A 23,656-nucleotide genomic window follows, 5' to 3' on the forward strand; every position below is an offset into this window, starting at 1 on the left:
ATCAATTACAGGAAAAGATCTGTAAAAAAAATACAAACACATGGAGGCTAAACAATACACTACTTAATAACGAAGTGATCACTGAAGAAATCAAAGAGGAAATCAAAAAATACCTAGAAACAAATGACAATGGAGACACGATGACTCAAAATCTATGGGATGCAGCAAAAGCAGTTCTAAGAGGGAAGTTTATAGCAATACAATCCTACCTTAAGAAACAGGAAACATCTCGAATAAACAACCTAACCTTGCACCTAAAGCAATTAGAGAAAGAAGAACAAAAAACCCCCAAAGTTAGCAGAAGGAAAGAAATCATAAAAATCAGATCAGAAATAAATGAAAAAGAAATGAAGGAAATGATAGCAAAGATCAATAAAACTAAAAGCTGGTTCTTTGAAAGGATAAACGAAATTGATAAGCCATTAGCCAGACTCACCAAGAAAAAAAGGGAGAAGACTCAAATCAATACAATTAGAAATGAAAAAGGAGAAGTAACAACTGACACTGCAGAAATACAAAAGATCATGAGAGATTACTACAAGCAACTCTATGCCAATAAAATGGACAACCTGGAAGAAATGGACAAATTCTTAGAAAGGCACAACCTGCCAAGACTGAATCAGGAAGAAATAGAAAATATGAACAGACCAATCACAAGCACTGAAATTGAAACTGTGATTAAAAATCTTCCAACAAGCAAAAGCCCAGGACCAGATGGCTTCACAGGCGAATTCTATCAAACATTTAGAGAAGAGCTATCACCTATCCTTCTCAGACTCTTCCAAAATATAGCAGAGGGAGGAACACTCCCCAACTCATTCTACGAGGCCACCATCACCCTGATACCAAAACCAGACAAGGATGTCACAAAGAAAGAAAACTACAGGCCAATATCACTGATGAACATAGATGCAAAGATCCTCAACAAAATACTAGCAGACAGAATCCAACAGCACATTAAATGGATCATACACCATGATCAAGTGGGGTTTATTCCAGGTATGCAAGGATTCTTCAATATATGCAAATCAATCAACGTGATACACCATATTAACAAATTGAAGGAGAAAAACCATATGATCATCTCAATAGATGTAGAGAAAGCTTTTGACAAAATTCAACACCCATTTATGATAAAAACCCTGCAGGAAGTAGGCATAGAGGGAACTTTCCTCAACATAATAAAGGCTATATATGACAAACCCACAGCCAACATCGTCCTCAATGGTGAAAAACTGAAAGCATTTCCACTAAGATCAGGAACAAGACAAGGTTGCCCACTCTCACCACTCTTATTCAACATAGTTTTGGAAGTTTTAGCCACAGCAATCAGAGAGAAAAGGAAATAAAAGGAATCCAAATCGGAAAAGAAGAAGTAAAGCTGTCACTGTTTGCAGATGACATGATACTATACATAGAGAATCCTAAAGATGCAACCAGAAAACTACTAGAGCTAATCAATGAATTTGGTAAAGTAGCAGGATACAAAATTAATGCACAGAAATCTCTGGCATTCCTATACACTAAGGATGAAAAATCTGAAAGTGAAATCAAGAAAACACTCCCATTTACCATTGCAACAAAAAGAATAAAATATCTAGGAATAAACCTACCTAAGGAGACAAAAGACCTGTATGCAGAAAATTGTAAGACACTGATGAAAGGAATTAAAGATGATACAAATAGATGGAGAGATATACCATGTTCTTGGATTGGAAGAATCAACATTGTGAAAATGACTCTACTACCCAAAGCAATCTACAGATTCAATGCAATCCCTATCAAACTACCACTGGCATTTTTCACAGAACTAGAACAAAAAATTTCACAATTTGTATGGAAACACAAAAGACCCCGAATAGCCAAAGCAATCTTGAGAACGAAAAACGGAGCTGGAGGAATCAGGCTTCCTGACTTCAGACTATACTAAAAGCTACAGTAATCAAGACAGTATGGTACTGGCACAAAAACAGAAATATAGATCAATGGAACAGGATAGAAAGCCCAGAGATAAACCCACGCACATATGGTCACCTTATCTTTGACAAAGGAGGCAGGAATGTACAGTGGAGAAAGGACAGCCTATTCAATAAGTGCTGGGTAAACTGGACAGCTACATGTCAAAGTATGAGATTAGATCACTCCCTAACACCATACACAAAAATAAGCTCAAAATGGATTAAAGACCTAAATGTAAGGCCAGAAACTATCAAACTCTTAGAGGAAAACATAGGCAGGACACTCTATGACATAAATCACAGCAAGGTCCTTTCTGACCCACCTCCTAGAGAAATGGAAATAAAAACAAAAGTAAACAAATGGGACCTAATGAAACTTAAAAGCTTTTGCGCAGCAAAGGAAACCATAAAGAAGACCAAAAGACAACCCTCAGAATGGGAGAAAATATTTGCAAATGAAGCAACTGACAAAGGATTAATCTCCAAAATTTACAAGCAGCTCATGCAGCTTAATAACAAAAAAACAAACAACCCAATCCAAAAATGGGCAGAAGACCTAAATAGACATTTCTCCAAAGAAGATACACAGACTGCCAACAAACACATGAAAGAATGCTCAACATCACTAATCATTAGAGAAATGCAAATCACAACTACAATGAGATATCATCTCACACCAGTCAGAATGGCCATCATCAAAAAATCTACAAACAATAAATGCTGGAGAGGGTGTGGAGAAAAGGGAACCCTCTTACACTGTTGGTGGGAATGTAAATTGATACAGCCACTGTGGAGAACAGTATGGAGGTTCCTTAAAAAGCTACAAATAGAACTACCATATGACCCAGCAATCCCACTACGGGGCATATACCCTGAGAAAACCATAATTCAAAAAGAGTCATGTACCAAAATGTTCATTGCAGCTCTATTTACAATAGCCCAGAGATGGAAACAACCTAAGTGTCCATCATCGGATGAATGGATAAAGAAGATGTGGCACATATATACAATGGAATATTACTCAGCCATAAAAAGAAACGAAATTGAGCTATTTGTAATGAGGTGGATAGACCTAGAGTCTGTCATACAGAGTGAAGTAAGTCAGAAAGAGAGAGACAAATACCGTATGCTAACACATATATATGGAATTTAAGAAAAAAAAATGTCATGAAAAACCTAGGGGTGAAACAGGAATAAAGACACAGACTTACTAGAGAATGGACTTGAGGCTATGGGGAGGGGGAAGGGTAAACGGTGACAAAGCTAGAAAGAGGCATGGACATATATACACTACCAAACGTAAGGTAGATAGCTAGTGGGAAGCAGCCACATAGCACAGGGAGATCAGCTCGGTGCTTTGTGACCGCCTGGAGCGGTGGGATAGGGAGGGTGGGAGGGAGGGAGACGCAAGCGGGAAGAGATATGGGAACATATGTGTATATATAACTGATTCATTTTGTTGTGAAGCTGAAACTAACATACCATTGTAAAGCAATTATACTCCAATAAAGATGTTAAAAAAATAATTTGTTCCTTTTTGTTGCTCGGTAGTATTCTATCATCAGATTTTATCACAATTTGTTTCAACATTCATCCACTGAAAGACATTTGAGTAGTTGCCAGTTTTTGGCTATTATAAATAAAACTGCTATGAACACTTATGTGTAAGTTTCTGTGGGAACTTAATTAATTTTTTGTTTCTTTTGGATAAATGCTCAAGAGTACAATTACTGCGTTGTAGGGTGAATCTACTTTTAGGATTAAAAGAGACTGTCAAGCTGTTGATCAGAGTGGCTAAACAATTTTATTTTCCCACCAGTGATGTGATATAATTTTTCTATGTACTCGCCAGCATTTGATGTTGTCACTATACTTTAATTTTAGTTACTCTCTGACATCTCATTATGGTCTTAATTTGCATTTCCCTAATGGCTAATGATGCTGAGCATCTTTTCATGTGCTCCTTTGCCGTGTGTATATTCTATTCCATGAAATGTCTGTTCCTGTCTTCTGCCTATTTTCTAGTTGGATTTTTTTAAGTTGTTTGGAGAGTTCTTTGTATATTATAGATACAAGTCATTTGTCTCATATGGGATTTTCAAATATGTTTTCCTACTGTGTAATTTGAGTTTTCATCCACTTAAAAGGATCTTCTATGAAGCATTTTTAACTCATTTTCATGAGATCCAATTTATCAGTTTTTGCCTTTATTGATCATACTTTTGGTGTCAAGTCTAAGAATTATTCCCCTTGTTCTAGATGCCAAACATTTTCTCCTATTTTTTTTCTAAAAATGCCCTGCTTTTACATTTAAGATTATGATCCACTTTGATTTAATTTTTGTGTAAGGTGTGGAGGTTAAGGTTCATTTTTTGTTTGTTTTTGTCGAGGGATGTCCAACTGTTTCAGTACCATTTTTTGAAAAGTCTATTCTTCCTTGATAGCTTTTGCACTGCTGTCAAAAACAAGTTATATGTATTTATGTCAGTCTATTTCTGGGTTCTCTATTCCATTCCATTGATCTATGTATCTACCCTCCATCATTACTGCAAAATCTTGAAATTGGGTAGATTAATTCCTCCCATTTTCATCTTCCTTTACAAGTTGTTTTAGCTATTCTTCAGCCTCTTCTTACCATATAAATCTTAGAATAAGCTTGTCTATATCCACAGAAACCTTGAGGGCATTTTAAGAGTAATTGTGTTAAGCCTCTTAACTTGGGGAGAATTGACATCTTTACCATGTTGTGTTTTCTAATCCATGAACAAGGTATGTCTCCCTATTTGTTTGGGACTTAAAAATTTTTCTTCATCAGCATTTTGTAATTTTCAGTATAGAGGTCCTATAAATGTCTTATTGGGCTTATATTTAGGTATTTATTTAGGTCAGTTGTAAATGGCATCACATATTTTTATTTAAGCTTCTACACATTTGTTATTAATATATAATTTGATAAAATTGTGGTGATCTTGTACTCTAAATCATTTACAAACTAATATTATTTCTCAAGCTTTTTGTGGATTCCTTGGTATTTTCTCCATTTAGATTATCATCTCATCTTCAGATACAGACAGTTTTACTTTTCCTTATTCAGTATAATAGGATATATTACTATTCAACATTCAGTAGGATATGTTCCTTCCTATGCAACGTAGTAGGAATAGTCCTTTTATCTTTTAAATAAACTTTTTAAAAATTTAACTTTTAAATTTATGTATTTATTTATTTTTGCTTTATTTTCTTACTAGACCCTCCAGTGATATATTTAATAAAAGTGGTGAGAGCAGATATCGGTGCCTTGTTTCTGATCTTACAGAGAAAGCATCCAGTCTTCCACCGTTAAATATCATGTCGGTATAGGTTGTTTGTAGATCATCTTTATGAGTTTCAGTATGCTCCTTTTCTATTCCTAGTTTGCTTGGAGTTTTTTTTTCTTCTTTTTTTAAAATCATGAATGGGATTGGATTTTGTCAAATGCTTTCTCTGCATTAATGGATAGGATCACATGACTTTTCCCCCTTAATCTATTGGATATGGTGGATTACACTGTTTAATTTTCAAATATTTAACCAACTTTGCATAACTGGAATAAAACCCACTTGGTCATGGTATATTATTCTTTTCATATATTTCTGGATTTAATTTGCTAATATTTGGCTGAGGGTTTTTCAGCCAATTTCATAAAAAATATTGGTCTGTAGGTTTCTTCTTTCTATACTATCCCTGTCTGGTTTTGGTATCAAGGTAATACTGGCTTCATAAAATTAATTAGAAACTGTTCCCTCTACTTCTATTTCTTATCAAATCATGTAAAATTGGTGTTAATTCTTTAAGTCTTGGGTAAAAGTGAAACATCTAAGCCTGAACATTTCTTTTGGGAGTTTTTAAATGAAAAACCAGTGTTTCTAATGGTTACAGGAAAATTGAGATTATCTATTTCATCTTGGCTGAGTTTTGGTAGTTTTGGGTGTAGAAACATTGGCCCATTTCATCTACATTTTTGAATTTATAGTGTAGACTTGTTCATAGTAACTTGTCCCTCATTAACCTGCAGGATATGTCATGGTATCCCTGGTTGCATTTCTGATATCTGTGATTTGTGCCATCTCTCTGTTTATCTTTATCAGTCTTGCTAGATCTTTATTGGTTAGATTGCTTATTTCAAAGAACCAGCCTTTTGTTTCATTGATTTCCCCCCCTATTTTCCTGTTTTCAGTTTCATGGATTTCTGTTTCATCTTTATTATTTCCTTCTTTCTGCTTGTTTAGTGTTTTTTCCTCTTCCTTTTTTACTATTTTAATATAGAAAATTAGATTATTGCTTTGAAATATTTTCTTTCCTAATTTAGTGCTATAAACTTCCCTTTCAGCATTGCTTTCACTTCATTCCACAAACTTTGATCTGTTATATCTCCATTTTCTTTTATTCTATGCATTTAAAAATTTTTTCCTTGATGCTGTCTTTTTTACCCATGAGATATTTGGAAGTGTGATGTTTAGTTTTCATGTGATTGAAGGTTTTCCTGTTGTCTTTCTCTTATTGATTTCTAGTCTGATTCCATTATGGCTAGAGAACATACTCTCTATGATTTTAATTCTTTTAAATCTGCTAATTTTTTTTATCGCCCAGTATATGGTATATGAGTGAATGTTCCATGGACACTTGAATATGTATTCTGCTCTTACTGAGTGTGTTCTTTAAATGTCAGTTATATCCTGTTGATTGATGATGTTTTCAGTTCTTCCATATCCTTGCTGATTTTTCTCTCTGGTAGTTGTATAAATTGCTGTGTTGAAGTCTCAAATAATAATTGTGGATTTAAAACTTTCTCCTTTTACCTTTTTCAGTGTTTGCCTCATGCATTTTGAAGTTCTGTTGTTTGGTGCACACACATTTAGTATCACTAGGTCATCTAGGTGGATTATTCCTGTTATCTTTATGTAATGACCCTCTTTGCCCCTAATAATTTCCTTTGCTCTGAAGTCTACTTTGTCTGATATTAATATAGCCATTCCTGCTTTTTCTGATTAATGTTCACATGATATATCATTTTCATCCTTTTACTTTGAACTACCTATATCATGATGTTTAAAGTAAGCTTCTTATAGACAGTATATAGTTGGATCATGCTTGCGATTTTTTAATCTACTCTTCCAATCTCTGTCTTTGACTTGGTTATTTAGATCATTTACCGTTAATGTAATTATTGCCATGTCAAAGATTTGGTCTACCATGTTATTTTTTGTTTTGTCTTTTACCTTAGTTTCTCAATCCTGTGTTTCCCTTATTTTGCCTTCTTGTGGGTTACTTAAACATTTTTTAATAAGTCCATTTTAATTTAATTCATTTATGATCATTTGTGTATACTGTTTGTATAGTTTTCTTAGTGGTTGCTTTTGGCATTACAGTATACATATGTAACTTATCATAGCCTACTGGAATCAGCGTTTCATTACTTCAAGTGAAGTTTCAAAATTTTACTTCCATTTAGGTCTCTTAATATTCCCCAGTTTTAATGATTTTCTGTAGTATTTCCTTTCTCTACATTGAGAACCCCATCAGATGGTGTCATCATTTTTGCTTTGACCATCATATAGAATTTAAGAAACTCATGAGGCTAATGATAGTCTCTTATATTTACCCCATTTGTTTTCACCCATTCCATTGTTCCCCTTTTCTTTCTGAAGTTCCCAGTCTTCTGTTATTGTTTATGTTTTCATAACAGTAGGTGATATTTTGGATTTCCAGTGCAACTGGATATGAGTTTCAGGAAACACTGAGCCTGGTTCACTTAATGCTACTGAGTTGGAGGGTTTGTATACGTTGGGCCTGTTGGCACAGCAGATGCTAGCAGATTAGACTAATGTTGATGGGACTAGTGCCACAGGAGGATGGGTTCCCATTCAGGCTATGCTGCTGCTACAGTAGATCAAGTCCCCCTCTACCCCAAGTGTGGGGCAGTGACCTGCTGCTGTCACTGCTTTGTATTAGGCTCCTTTTGCCTCAGGTGTGTGGTGGGATCCCTTGGAAGCTGCTGCTGCTACTGCTGTCAATCACAAGGTTAAATTCATTTCAGAAATACTTAAGTATAAATATATAGCCTGGCTCTTGTAGGACCTCTGTTTTTTTTTTTATTGCTTTCATACAAATTATCCCAAATTTAGTGACTCAAAACAACATAAATTTATTGCCTTACAAGTCTGACATTGGTCTCAATTAAGTAAAAGTGTTGGCAGGATCAACAGATGAATGGATAAAGATGTGGCACATATATACAATGGAATATTACTCAGCCATAAAAAGAAATGAAATTGACTTATTTGTAGTGAGGTGGATTGACCTAGAGACTGTCATACAGAGTGAAGTAAGTCAGAAAGACAAAAACAAATACCATATGCTAACACATATATATGGAATCTAAAAAAACAAGAAAAAATGGTTATGAAGAACCTAGGGGCAGGGCAGGAATAAAGACGCAGCCATAGAGAGTGGACTTGAGGACACAGGGACGGGGAAGGGTAATCTGGGATGAAGTGAGAGAGTGGCATGGACATATATACACTACCAAATGTAAAATAGCTAGCTAGTGGGAAGCAGCCACAAAGCACAGAGAGACCAGCTCTGTGCTTTGTGTCCACCTAGATGTGTGGGATAGGGAAGGGAGGGTGGTAGGCAGATGCAAGAGGGAGGAGATATGGGGATATATGTATATGTATAGCTGATTCACTTTGTTATGAAGCAGAAACTAACACGCCATTGTAAAGCAATTATACTCCAATAAAGATGGTTAAAAAAGAAAAAAAAGTGTTGGCAGAGCTACATTCTTTTCTGGAGGCTCTTAGGGGTGTTTCTGTTCCCTGGACTTTATCCGCTTCCAGCGGTCACTTGTAGTCCTTGACTCAGAGTCCCCTTTCTCCACCTACAAACCCCAAAATGTTGCATCTCTCTGATTCTGCTTCTATTAGGACATCTCTCTCTTTCTCTTTCTACAGTTGGGAATGGTTTTCTGCTTTTAAGGACTCATGCAATTAGATTTGTTCCATGAGGTAATCCAGGATAATCTTTCTATCTCAAGGCCTATAACTTCAGTCATATCTGCAAAGTCCTCTTTACCATGTAAGGTAACATATTATTAGGTTCTAGGGATTAGGGTGAGGGCATTTTTAGGAGCCAATATGCTGCCTACCACACCCTTAACAAGTGACCTTGAGCAAATTACTGAGACTTTAAAGCCTTACTTTCCTCAAACATAAAATGGAAAGAAAGATAACTAGGTAATATCATGAAAGTGAAACAGTATATATGAAATCAACTAATTCAAAAAATAAGATTTCTTCTTTTTCTTTATGATTGGCATGATTCTCAGAGTTCAGTTACTTGAAGAGTTACTTTTTTTTAAACAGAACTAAGGAATTTCAGGGTTCAGGTGCTGTAAGATTGTCTGAATTATCTGAGTAACAATTAGCTAAGCACAGGTGTAAAGCATTTGATTTACTCCCTGGTGTCCTTTATCTTCTCATCCCACTAAATCCATATCCCTTGTCTAGCTCCAGCCAGTAGAGTCAGAGCTTGTTTTACTGTTTAACTAAAGTTCAATTTAAATTTGCTCTACCTCTCCAGATTCTCAGCCCTGGTTGCATATTATAATCACCTGGGGAGATTTCAAGACCTACTTGATGCCAGAGTTTTACCTATCATGGATATTTGAGGAGGGACCTGGAATGAAATGCTCTAGCTTATGGTTTTGGGAGCCAAATCATAGTCTACACTGAGCCAAATCATTTGCGAGATCAGCTCTAAAAAGCAATTTATCTGTGGTGACTGATGCTCTTCCTTTGTCAGTATGCTTGTCCCTCTTTGGGGGAAAAGAAGAAGGGGAAAAAAACCCCAGCGGTTGGGCTCCCTGAATTATAACCTGATGCTGTGGAATTAGTGTTGGCTCAGAGCGCACATCTTCGGATCCCCATTCTCTCTCCTGCTTCCTTGCATGAGCTTATATCCTTGGGCAGTTTTTCATCCACCACCCTCTTTTGCTTCTAATCTTAGCAAGTAAAGTCTCTCCTTAATGAAACAGCATTTCATGAGACTTACTGGGAGCATAGGTCTGTTCCAGACCTATCCTATGTTAGCTAAAGCAGATATAAGTGATGTATTTTTGGCATTCATCCTTGTGGGTTGGAGAGAGAAGACAGAATTTTATCCTTTAGGTGTCATATGACTGGGCAAATGGGCTCATTCCCTCTACTGCCTACCATGTAAAATACTGAGGGTATTACCTCTAGAAGGTATCTTCTAGGTATCAAAATAGCTCAGATAAGTCATATTTCTCAGTAAAAGGTGACAAAACTATGGCTTAGGTGGTGAATTTTCCATGTCAATTTGTCTGGGCCACCATGCCCAGTTATTTGGTCAAATATTATTCTGGATATTTCTGTGATGGTGTTTTTGTGTTTTTAAAAATTTTTATGTTTTATTTATTTATATTTTTGGCTGCATTGGGTCTTTGTTGCTGCACATGGGCTTTCTCTATTTGCAGCAAGCGAGGGCTACTCTTTGTTGTGGTGTGCGGGCTTCTCATTGCGGTGGCTTCTCTTGTTGCAGAGCATGGGCGCTAGGTGCACGGGCTCAGTAGCTGTGGTGCATGGGCTTAGTTGCTCTATGGCATGTGAGATCTTCCCAGACCAGGGCTCAAACCCGTGTCCCCTGCATTGGCAGGCGGATTCTTAACCACTATGCCACCAGGGTGTTTTTGGATGAAATTCATAATTAAATTTGTGGTGGACTTTGAGTAAAGCAGATTATCCTTCATAATATGCATGGGCCTCATCCAATCAGGTGAAGCTCTTAATAAAACAAAGACTGACCTCCCTGTCGCAAAAAGGAATTCTGCCAGAAGACTTACAGAAATTGAACTGCAACTCTTCCGAGTCTCTAGACAGCCTAACCTGCAGATTTTGAATTTACCAAGCCTCTATTATTGTGTGAACCAATTGTTTAAAATCTCTCTCTCTTTCTCTATCTTTATATAGATATGGATATAGATCTAGGTATCAATATCGATATCTAGATCTATATCTGTCAGTATATATGGGCACATTGTATACACATGCTGTTGGTTCTGTTTTTCTGGAGAACCTTGACTAATACAGTGGCCCATATAAATAAAAGGATGAACCCAAGTTCACCCAGGTAGAAAGTAGTACAATGAGAACTGGAACTTAAGGCCTCATGACTCATTCAGCTGTGAACACTGACCCAGAACTGGCGTCCGCACACTCTGGCCCACTGATCAGATCTCGCTTGACTCCTGGTTTTGTACATAACGTTTTGCTTGAACCCAGCCGCACTCATTCATTAACGTATTGTGCATGGCTGTTTCTGTGCTACAGCAGCAGATGGGCAGTTGCAATGGAGACGTATGGTACAGAAAATCCAAAATATTTACTATCTGACCCTTTACAAAGAAGATCTGCTGACCCCTGCTCTAGGATGCCATCTGATTTCTGATAGCACCGAGGAGAATAATTCATGCACATTGGGATAGATTGTTAATCTCATGTCCTCCTTAGGTCAAAGATCTCTTAAATGCTCACCCTTGCAATAGCTAGCTTGGGGAGCATTGTCTGAGGATGCAGAAATTTTTCTTGCCAGGTCTTTCCAATCCACACTGCTCCCTGACTATGGTTCTTAAAACCTTTTTTTTTTTTTAATTTTTATTGGAGTATAGTTGATTTACAGTGTTGTGTTAGTGTCAGGTGTACAGCAAAGTTAATCAGTTATACATGTACATATATCCACTTTTTTTTTTTTTCTTTTTTCAGTACGCGGGCCTCTCACTGTTGTGGCCTTTCCCGTTGTGGAGCACAGGCTCCAGACGCGCAGGCTCAGCAGCCATGGCTCACGGGCCCAGCCGCTCCGCGGCATGTGGGATCTTCGCGGACCGGGGCACGAACCCGTGTCCCCTGCATCAGCAGGCGGACTCTCAACCACTGTGCCACCAGGGAAGCCCCACTTTTATTTTTTTTTTGGAGTCTTTTCCAAATAGCCCATTACAGAGTACTGAATGGAGTTCCCTGGGCTAATAAGAAGAGCAGGTTCTTACTAGTTATCTATTTTATGTATAGTAGTGTGTATATTTCAGTCCCAATCTCCCAATTTAGCCTCCCCGCCACAATCCCCTGGTAACCCTAAGTTTGTTTTCTACATCCGTGCCTCTACTTCTAAAACCTGTCTATTTTAACCAACTACCACTCATTGCTTACTGTCTCTGGCTTCATGTACTTGATAATAAATCTCCTTCTTGTTCTATCCTGGATGACATGTTCCAAGGACTGAGATAATATCTTATTCTACATAATTTGTCCTTGATATTGTCTATCTTGGGGTCTTCATCTATGTCCCAAAGAAGACAGTCACTCTGTCTTCTAGTACTACTATTAATACCACATTTTATGGCATGAAGTTGACCCAATGCACTGAACTATCCCTTTAGAAGCTGTATGCAACCTGTCACTGGGTTTTAGCACAGGGGTAGAACTCAGATTAGTGATCATATATAAACAAATCTACTTGACCAGAAACTTTTTGTCTCACCATTTATTACACAAGTAACTTCTGTCTTTGCATCTATGATGTAAATATTTTTAATCTCCTAAATTATCTGAAAAATTATTTAGAGCTTCCATTTCAGTAGGCATTGGAATTGCTGTGTTATGACTATTTCATTATTTTATTTCCAAGTGTTAAATTAGGCTTCAAGCTTTGGCCAAGAGTAGACAGGAAAGGGTTTCAAAGAAATGAAGAGTGGGAAAAACTTCTGATGCAAGGGAGACTTAATAAAGATTTGATTTTGAATCAATAATTTATAATAAAAGTTTGAGTTTGAATCAATAATTTATGTCATTGCAAAATAGCTCCCTGGTAAAATTCCATTCTTTGGTAATCATTAAGTACAGAAATTAACAATCAAAGTATGCAGTGACCTTCTTCATTTTCTAAAAACAAACCTATATCTAGATGAGAGGAGAATTCATCTCATAACTCAGGCTCTGGACTTACGACTCCAAGTTCTGTCTTCTTTCAACCATACCTGCTAAGTTTCTGTCTAACTTCTTGAGCATGAGGTAATGGTGTCAGCTTTCATCCCCTTCCTCAGTATATAGCTTGGTGAGTATGAGTAAGGGATCTAAAACTTGAGAACCTGGGTTCAAATCTTGACTCTAAAATTTACTTGTTGAGTACTCTTGAGCATGTTATCTGTTTTTGCCTCAGTTTTCTCATCTATAAAATAGAGATACCATTACTTCTCTCAGGGAGTTGCTATGAAGGTGAAAGAGAAAATTCATACAATGCAAGAATTTATCAGTTCTTGGAACACAATAAATACTGAAAAATAATGTTAGCCATTATCAAGGCCCCCTCATTTTATGGATAATATAGATTAGTTTATATAGGTCTAATATTTACATATGCATAAACATTTTGTACCTATGTGTGTGTATACGTTCTTCTTAGAAATTGAGCAGTCAACATTCACATCTAAAAAATCTGTGCTCTGTAGATATCCTGTGTACAGACACAGTGCTATAGTTATCTATTGCTACATAATAAAGAAGTCCAAACTTAGTGGTGAAATAAACAAAAGTTTTAATATGTGCCCAGATTTTGTGGGTCAGCAATTCAAACAGTACACAGAGGAGATGGCTTGTCTCTACTCCATGACTGATGTCTGGAACCTCAGCTCATGAGGATTCGGATGGCTGGAGCTGGAATCATCTAGATAATTTTAATTCACATGTCTGGCCCTTGAAGACTGGGCCCAACAAGAACTGTTGACTGGAGTGCCTGTAGATGGCTGCCCAGGTGGCTTGGACTTCTCATAACGTGGTAGTTAGGATTTAAGATAGAGTATCCCAAGAGAATGAGTGTCCAGGGTTGAAGCATTCCACGAGAATCATGCAAAAGCTGCATGACCTTTTATGACCTAGTCTTAGATGTTACATAGCATCACTTTCATTATATACTATTGCAGGCGTTGGAGACCTTTTTCCATAAAGTGTCAGACAGTCAATATTTTAGGCTTTACAAGCCATACAGTCTCTTTTGCAACTACTTAGCTCTGCTGCTGTGATGTGAAAACAGACACAAACAATACATATACTAAGGAACATGGCTGTGTTCCAATAAAGCTTCATTTATAAAAGCTGGTAGAGGCCTAGACTTGGCCCACCAGCCATAATTTACTGACCCCTGCTCTATTGTTTGAAGCCATGGAAAGCCTGCCTAAATTCAAGGGAAAACACCCACATCTGGATGCGAAGAATGGCAGTGAATCTGAGACCCTGTATTAAAACCACTACATATGGGATATTTATAAGAGGATCTGTCTGCATACCTTGTTTCTCCCATGTATGGTGGGTATGAGGTATTGGGACATCTTACATCTCTGTAAGCCTGGGTCAGGGTCAAAGTTGGAATCTGAACTCAATGACCTTGATTTCTGGAATAATCGGTAACTCTAATTATGATTTGCTTACACTCCTTACCCCAATAAATATACCACAAAAGATAGATTTCAAGTAAACAATTGCTTTATGGCAAATTTTTATCAAGTCTCCATTGACTGAATTATTCCATTTTGGTTGGGAAGCATGAGCTTTTTTCTTTCCTAAAGAGATCTGCAACTTTTCAGATGTGGCATTTCATTCTACTGAGAGGATGATGTAGGTTTTTATAAACGGAAAAAGCAGGGCAGGCTGAGTTCACTCAGATCGTACTAGTGCTTAAAGGAATAACCGAAACTGGAACACAGGCTTCCAGGTTTTCCTGTCCTGTGCTCTTTCCGGTAGGTGCCATTGTCTGCTGGGTCTGGCAGTAATAATTTCTGACCTTTACCTCTCTATGCTCTTGTGAAGTGGTTTGGGGCTTTGTTAGCTTTCTTATGAGTTTGTACTAAATTGTGTCCATAAAGTAGGCTGAATTCCTCAGGGAAGGATGATAGCTGTTACTGTGTTATTACTGCAAATGTTGTGTTGGTTACCTTTTTTTCTTTTCTTTTGTCCAGTTGTATCCTGAACTTAAAAGTTATATTATCCGAAATGAAAGATGTGCATCTGGTAGAAAAGACTAATTTAAGGGATGAAAATTCCTGATGATTGCTTCAGTCAACCCTTAATACACACTGAGCTTCATTAGTAAATAGACAACTCTCAGACCATTCCCTTGGAAGAGGTCGCATAATCAGGCTTTGTGTTGATTTCGCATTCTGTTCGGTAGAGACAGAACAAATTAGAATAATTAGCTGGTACAGGAAAGCACAAAGAACTTTCTTCTGTTTTTGTGATGCATCCCATAATAAGGGTTGAAAATGAGACTGGAGGTAAGAACGTGAAACTCAGAAGAGCAAAGGAGAGAGGATATTGTTTCTTTGAAAATATTCTTTCAGTGTTGGCCCAGAAGAAATATGAAGCTGAGGAAATTTCTTTTTAATGATGATTTTTGTGTTGATGATGTGAGTGTGGAATTAGTAAGAATCAGGAAGCAAGCATCCTTTTCCACCAAGGACTTGGGAGCAAATGAAGCCATAAATACTCCCTGTTCTTGGAAACCCTTTTGGAGCAGTAATCAGAGAAGGGTAAAGGCAAAGCCTCAGGGCAGAGGTGTTCAGAGCAAAGGGATAGGAGGAGAACAAAAGGAGAGTGGATATGTTTAGAGCTGTCATTTTGAAATTTACCTGCTTCTGATTCAGTGCTGCTTTGCTGCTCTGTTGGTCCAGTGGAAATCCTCAAAGCAGGAGCAGCCGTATTTTAAAATAATAAGGTTAGAACAAATGACTTTAATCCAGGTCTCTTTAGCTCAAAAGCACAGAGGAGAGTGTGAGGAAAGAGTGAGGCCACAAGGAATTGTTCACTGGGTACCTTTTCCCCAAACCTCACTAACTGGGAGAAACTGACCACTGGATTATGTGCCTTGAAGGAAAGCAAATATGTTGAAAGCAAACAGTGTGGAGCTTGTTTAGAAAGCAAGCTGTATCATTTGGTCACCTGCTGATGATAATAGCATTGGCTGAGACCTGACCATTTACAATGAAGGCACTTCTGTAGGTAATAAGTTCCAGGAGGGCCCGAACTGAGTATGTCTGTTTCAGCATTTAGCATGGTCTAGCATCTGAGAGGCCGGTACATTATTGGCATATAGTAGACTTAAAAATGAATATTTGTGGATTGTCTGAATGAGTGGATGTGTGTGATTCATATCCTATTTGCAGGTCCTATGCCCTACAGTGGATTTTCAACGTCAGGTTGTGAAAGTATTTATGACGGGGATTGGCATTGTTCCCTATCTAATGGATAAAGATTACACATGAAAGGACTTTACAGTGACATCCCAACAGCCTCATAGGAATTACTTAACAAAAAAATAAAATTGGATTCTGTATAATTTCTAATTTGTAAGCTGGCCAGAACACTGGTATTTCAGCCAGTCCTCTGGTAGTTCCGATGACGTCCCCATGATCACCCAGGCATAATCAGAATGGCTTTAGGATTTGGGAGCCAAAATGTTTCTCAGTATTTATGGCATTGCTAGTCCATTTAAGAAAATGGACTATTGAAAAAATAGCTTCAGACACAATATGGCATTTTATGATTTAGCATGAAATCTGAGAAATATAGAGGTTATCGGAAGCCTGCAATGGTAACGTTCCCTCTGCTATTGAAGTTATTGTCTTTAAACAAAGCTTCTACATCACTAATGCTATATATATATATATTTTTATGATATTCAGGTTAATTTCCTATTCTCTCTAAGGAAGTAATTGGTTGGTTGGTATGGGAGATGGTGTGGCTTCCAAAGGTGAAAAGTATTATTTTGTTGTAATTTCCAGCTACCTAAGGATGGGAGAGGCCCAGGACACTGCAGTCAGTATATTATGTGGAGCAGGTTATATTGTGGTTTATTTATGAACTTTTACATGTTTATTTTCTATGCAAGTTTGTGTGCTCCTTTTTGAGTTTTGGTAGATAAGTGTTTTGTAACTTTGGAATACTTGGAGTTTATATATATATATATATAAAACATATATATATATATATATATATATATATATATATATATATATATATATAAATGTAGTAGTTAAAGCCGTGGAGAGTGTACTAGTCTACCTAGGTTCAAATTCTGGCTTTACCCTATGACTTCCCTGTGGCTTCCTCTGCTCACCTATTAAAATGGAGGATAATAAGACTGCTGTGGTGAGTTACATACTAAGTGCTATTTAAGCATTTGCTATAATGATCATGTATACTCGAAGGCAAGGAACTTGCCCCTTGATCGTCTCTGTATTCCTAGTGCTTAAGAATTCCTAGTGCTTTCCTAGTGCATTGTCTTAGGATAGAGATAGCTCAGTACAGTTCTTCTCACTATAAAGTACTGTTACGTTGAAAGTCTTTGCTTGTGTACTAATAATCTATGACAAATCTGCTGAGGACAAAGAAAGGAATAGTTTTAAAACTGCAATGGATAACAAAAGATTGTATGATATAATGCCTTTATTATGTAATTATAAAACTAACAAATGATCATGGTAGAAAATTTGAAAAACTCCTAGACAAAAGAGAGATCAACAACATTTGGAGTAACTTTCAGAGTGTAGAGCTGTCCATGAATATTAGTGCTTTCATATTTTCCAGGACTTTCAGTACACTCTGCTTCTTAAGAGTCTATTCATGATATTTTACTTTAATGATGTTTTCATCATGGGGACACACACACACAGAAATCTGTTAAAGAAAAAGAAAGACATGTAAATCACTGATGTTTCAGATAGCCACATGAAATAAAGTGAGAAAGGTCAACAAGCTGAAAGGATGTGGAGTAGCATCTCCTTAATTGCTTACATAACTCTGATAATTACCTCTTTGTGGATAAAGTAATTAATGGGGAATCTAAGAAAAAGATATGAACTGCAAGCCTTCTCGAAGCCAAGTATTTCTTTCCACAAAAGGTTACTTTCCACGGCCATTCTTCCTTATTACCAGACAGGGAAAGAGTATTGTATGGCAAAGGATCTTCCTGAAGGAGGGTGCTTCCCACACTGATTGTCATAAGTGACTTCGGGATTACTGTTGCTGTATTACCAAAATCTTAAACTAGGATATTTTTGACAAATTTGGTCCTTAGTTAATTTTTAGAGCTACAAACTGTCAGATGGCTCTGAAATAACAATTGTCTGGCTATTCTTCAGGGTGATCACAATATGGAAATGACCTTGAGGTATCACTAAAAAGCAGGAAGGTGTGAGTCTTCCTTTGGTTCCAGAGTGAAATGCGAGTTGGGAGTTGGAGTTGGAAAAGAGGCCCACAACCAAGTGATAGAGAAGGAAATGTGAGGTCGTTAGAGAAAAACCAGGTTGAAGTTAAGGGGAAGAGGCATGAGGAAATGGTCAACTGTTACAGTATTACAAAATCATCAAGAAGCATATCCATGAATGTGGTTTGTATTGCAATCTGCTGAAAAAGAGACAAATACCCTGGCCTGGCCTGCATGGAGATTATATTTTATTGATTCTGATAATAGATTATTGTTGATAAGGGCCTCCTATAAATTATAACCATGCAAAGGCAGCAAGATAATGTTTTTTCCTTTATGTATGTGTTTCTCATTCCTACTCACTTCTCTCTTAGGGGAGGAGAAAATCACACACACAAAAAAATGTCAATTCTCAGCTATTCATTTTCAATATAAATTTTTCCCAAATTCCAGTGGAGGCAATAGGTTAACTGTTAAGATTTGTAAGCCTCAAAAAGCTAGATTTTTACAAAGTGTAGCCAAACTTTATTCTATAAATAATAGCTTTGCAAATAATATATGGTGATGCAAAGTTGGAAAAAGCTGGTTTTTCTTCCGTGAATGGCTTCACTGTGCTGGGAGAAGAGGCACAGAAGAAATCAAAGTAATTAAACATGGGGTGAGTTTTCCTGATAGGGGACTCTAGTGGTTTAAAATAGACTAGATAATCCTAGGGATAATCTGAGGGTAGAACAGACCAATGCCTCATTTCCAATCTGGTACCCTGGAAGAAAACAGTGTATTTTCTTTAAGGTCTTGAGAGGTTTTTCTTCTGCTTTGTTTTGGTTTTGGTTCATTTTGTAATCAACCTTATTAAGGTATCATTTACATAAAATAAAATGCAGACATTTTTAGTCAACGGCTCAGTGACTTTTAATTAATGTATACATTTGTATAACTAGCACCCCATAAAGATAGATAACAATTCTAAAACCCTAGAAAGTTTCCTCCTAGGCTTTTGCAAAAGTATCCCCATCTCCCACCCCAAGGCTACCACGGATCTGTTTTTTATCTTTAGAGATGACTTTTGCCCAGTTTAGAATTTCATGTAAGTTGAATAATACAGTGGGTGCCCTTCTGATCTGGCTTCACTTGCTCAGCATATGGTTTTTGAGATTCATTCATGTTGGGATGTTTTAAACCAGGACTTTAGCCTGGGTGGCTGATGTTGTCTGAAGGCACCTATAGGTACATCTGAGTCTCTGGCATTGTCACTGTCTGTTCTTGGCTCAGTATTTTCAACTTTATAAGAAGCACAAGGTTGAAGTAAGGAAGATCATTGTCAGTATAATGGAGGTGAAGTGCGTTCTGTTATATAATATTCTCAGCAAAAATTGACCTGCTTGGAATCATTGTGTTGATAATGGACAAGGATACTCCTCCTCCAAAAACCTTGATACTATAAAACTTCTAACGGACGCTGTCCTAGGACTCTTTTAATTTTCATGTTTTGGGAAACATTTCTGGAGAATTCAAATGCTCGCAACCTGAAAGAAGCAATTATTCACCTGAAAGCTGACTCTGCTAAAGTTGAGTTGTCTGACCTTTACATGCTGATAGAACCCAAACAGTCTTGCAAAACAATGCTCTCTTGTTGGATATAAGCATATAGATTGTTTAAGATGGACGTGTATATGCAGTAAAGTGAAAAAGCAAAGAATCTTTGAGTTTCCCTTGCTGGATTTTTTTATTTTGTCATTTAAGTTTCTATAGCATATGCTAATAATTCAGGGAAACCTCAGGTTAGTTTTAGGTCCACTCTACATAAATTATGAAGTACTCCATATCCACCTTTTTTCTACCTTCCTTCTTTTCTTCCATCTTTCCTTTCTAACTTCTTATAATCGATTATACTTAATCCTGCATTTGCTGAGGTGGCAATTAGTGTAGGAAAATACTGTGAAATTTTGCTGTTCAGAATGCATGTTGACCAAATTCTATATTGAGAAAAGGTCTGAATTTACCCAGAGTAACCCTTTCTGAGCGTCTTTGAATAAAGGGCATAGAAACTGGGCTATATATAATATCCTGACAGGTATGTAGAACTCATATCAATTGCCCTAAAGAGCTTACCTAGCGTAGATGCATATGAATGCATTTAATAATTGCTTTATTGGCAGCAGTGCCAACCTACACAGTCTGTTTGGTTTTATATCATTCTCATTACCTGCTGTTTACCACTGTATACATTGCTAATGGTGTGGTTTCTATGGCTTGTGAATTTCACGGCCAAATAATATGTAATTTACTGCACACTTCAGTGTAGAAGATGGAGACTCCATAACTTTTCCTGTGCTCTTTGCCCCTTTAGAATGTATTACACTGAGATCAGGCAAAGTAATAAATTTATTTCAAATGTGCGTGATAGCTAAATATCAATTAGGACTGATGGGCAATATTTCTGCTTCCAGCAACATAACAGTTTTTAAAGACTAAGCCATTGAACGTGGAGTTACTGAACATGGGACTCAGTTCACTGGGATCCTTCTTAGAAAATTAAAGGAAAACTTGGATTGGATTTGTGTGGCTTATTCAAGTAGTAACTAATCACCTACATCTTGGTGAACTTAATTTGTCACAATTGTTTGGTATTTTATTAACTCTCTTCCCCTTCTTCCCCGACTCTCACGAGAACGGATCATGAGTATCTTAAAACATACTAAGTCGTCTTCCATCCCTGTTTATCTAACTACAAAAGCACACTTTCCTTATCCAATGTAACTTACTGTCTTTTAGAGTGGCTGGGGTTTTAATTCTCTACAAAATTAAAACCAGCAAAGAGAAACATTTTCAAGGAGCCACCACATTGTAGCGCTTTAGAAAGACGACTTTAGAATTAAGGGCAACTATATCATTTTATAGCTAAAGCACCTGAGGCCTAAAGTAGGCAGGTAACCATCGAGGTCAGGGAAAGGGGGTGAAGATCAGGTTTCCAGAAAGAGTCTAGAGGGACTCAATCTGAGCAGGTCAAAAACTGAAAGGAGGCCACGAATGTTCTGGGAAGGCTGGCATCTGGCCTCAAGTGTGGGATTCAGACAGGGAGTGGGCCTGGGGGAACTGCGCTTCTGCAGTAGGCAGAGAAGTCCACCTCCCCTCCGGAAAGTGCCACTGACATCAGGGAGTTGAGGGGAAAGAGCAATGAGTTCCAGTCCACCTGAGAAAGCAGGCCAGTCTGATTAACTCTGAATTTAGGCTTATTTCAGATACTTCTTGAGAAAGAACTTGGACAAGAGCAAGTCCCACGCAGCCTCTTTTAAATCCATGCCCAGTATTTTCTGGTGGAGCTGCTTAAACCCTCCAAGTGACTCCAGTATTTTAATTTCACTCTGTATTTAAATCCGACGGTTCTGTGATTATTTAATGGGAAAATAAATAGGGTCACAAAAGAGTGTGAATGTATTTTACAGGATGAGGATGGGCGGAGTGGAGCAGTCTGGAACGGGACACCAATAAAAAGGGATCTTGGTAAAGAAGAACGTCTATTAGAAATGGAGAGGAATTCGCAAGGAAATTAGTGCCTGACACCACGCCCTTCTCTCTGCATGTTTAGAAGCTAGTTTCTAATTTTATTTTCATAGGAGATGTGCCTGTGATGAATTCTCTTTTACCTCCACACCATTTACCACATGGACATATTGTGAAGTTTGTGTGAGAGAAAGCAAGTATTAGAATGTGTCTTGCAAGCAGCTATAAACACTTCCTGGAACAATCTAGGGTAGAAGGAAAAGGAAAGGAAGGTGGAAACAAAGGAGAAAGACAGCTAATGATGCTGGAGTCTCTCGCTGGGATTTGTGGTATCTCTTTTTGAAACTAAGTACAGAAAGTCAGAACTTGACTGATTGTTTCTTGATCACGGTTTGTTTTCATTTTTGCTTTTTTCTTGCTCTCTCATCAGTTATTCCAGCCAGTGCCATGTCATTTTCAGTTTCAGTAAGCATGCCTGTCTTGTTTCCATTTGCATTATTCATGCAAACGTTGATTGAACTGATGACCCCGAGTTATCAAGGAAACATTAGATACACCAGTGGATACATTTCTTAATTTTAGAAAAACATTACCGAGTGAAGGTTAAAATAACTCCTCTTCAATTTGTCATTTTAAAAAATCTTCTCCTAACATACAATACCTCATTGCCTAACAATGCCAGATAAATGAAGAATTCCTATGTATTCTTGAATGCAGGCTAGTCTGTATATTTTTTGGCAGGTATGACCGTTACCGAGGGTAACGGCCTGGTTTGCCGGCCATGTCCTGTCTCCTAGATAGTTGTAGTTTCTGTTGTCTTTCAGTTGGTCCATTGGATATCAGAGGTGAATTTATAAAACTATACTTCCCTTTACACTTAGTTTTTTGTTTTGTTTTGTTTTACTTGAAGTATAGTTGATTGACAATGTTGTGTTTCAGGTGTACAGCCAAGTGATTCCGATATATGTATTTCTTCTTCAGATCCTTTTCCATTATAGGTTATTACAAGGTATTGAATATAGTTGCCTGTGCTATACAGTAGGACCTCGTAGTCTATCTACTTTATATATACACTTACTTTGTGTGATCCACGCTGGTCAGACCACATGATTATTTTCACTTCTGATATAATTTTTTCAGGTCCAACCTCAAATCTTTGATAAGAAGATATTTTTTAGCATGTGTGTGCTCTAAATCCAACAGTAGTTATTAGAGATATGGTTTTGCATTAGGTATTCTTCACTTTTTTGTTCTCGGCCAACCAACTGAAAACTAGCGTTTATTTTCTGGTTGGTTTGCTAGATGTTTATGACTATAATAAAAGTCTTACATTTTGTCTCATATCTTAAAACACAATCTGAATTAGCAATGGGTATTGTGCTATACATAGGGCCTGTGATATAAATATTGTATCTAATTTCAAAAACATATAGCCTAGAAGGGAACACAGACACCTAAGCAGCAATTATGGCAACTGCATTTGTTTACTAAGTGAAATAGTACTGAGATGGATAAAGTGCTAGCAAGCCTTGAAGAGGCAAATCAGCTTCAAAAACAGATGCGCAGATCTTTAAAAATCTTTTTAACATTTTTCCATCTACATGTAGAATATAACTTAGCATAAAAACGGTACGGGTTTTAAGTAATGTAGCATTTTGACATCCTCATAATGAAATTAAATCCAGAAGGAGGTTTCTCTCCATGATCTCTTGAAATGGTCCTTGATCATCCACAATATTTCCCATCAACACAAAGGTGTTACCAAGGGCAGGAAACTCCAGCATTATTAAAGTTTCATGAAGCAAAGTCAATTTTAAGAATATAATGTCCCCAAACTGATAAAGGTCTTGACAGAAAATTTCAAGGGAAGCATAAATTATTTTTTG

General features: G+C 37.2%; 1 pseudogene across 1 annotated transcript in view; it reads right to left on the reverse strand.

Annotated features, from left to right (window-relative positions):
- LOC309959874 (ferritin light chain-like) overlaps positions 1 to 22,553 on the reverse strand; it is a 28,728-nt pseudogene extending 6,175 nt beyond the window's left edge. The window contains exon 1 of the transcript in view: positions 22,525 to 22,553. The product of the transcript in view is annotated as a ferritin light chain-like (transcript). The remainder of the gene's footprint in view (positions 1 to 22,524) is intronic.
- Between the last annotated feature and the right edge of the window lie 1,103 nt (positions 22,554 to 23,656).

The sequence above is a fragment of the Leucopleurus acutus genome, assembly GCF_964270905.1.
Source record: "Leucopleurus acutus genome assembly, chromosome: 3".
NCBI classification, from domain to species: domain Eukaryota; kingdom Metazoa; phylum Chordata; class Mammalia; order Artiodactyla; family Delphinidae; genus Leucopleurus; species Leucopleurus acutus.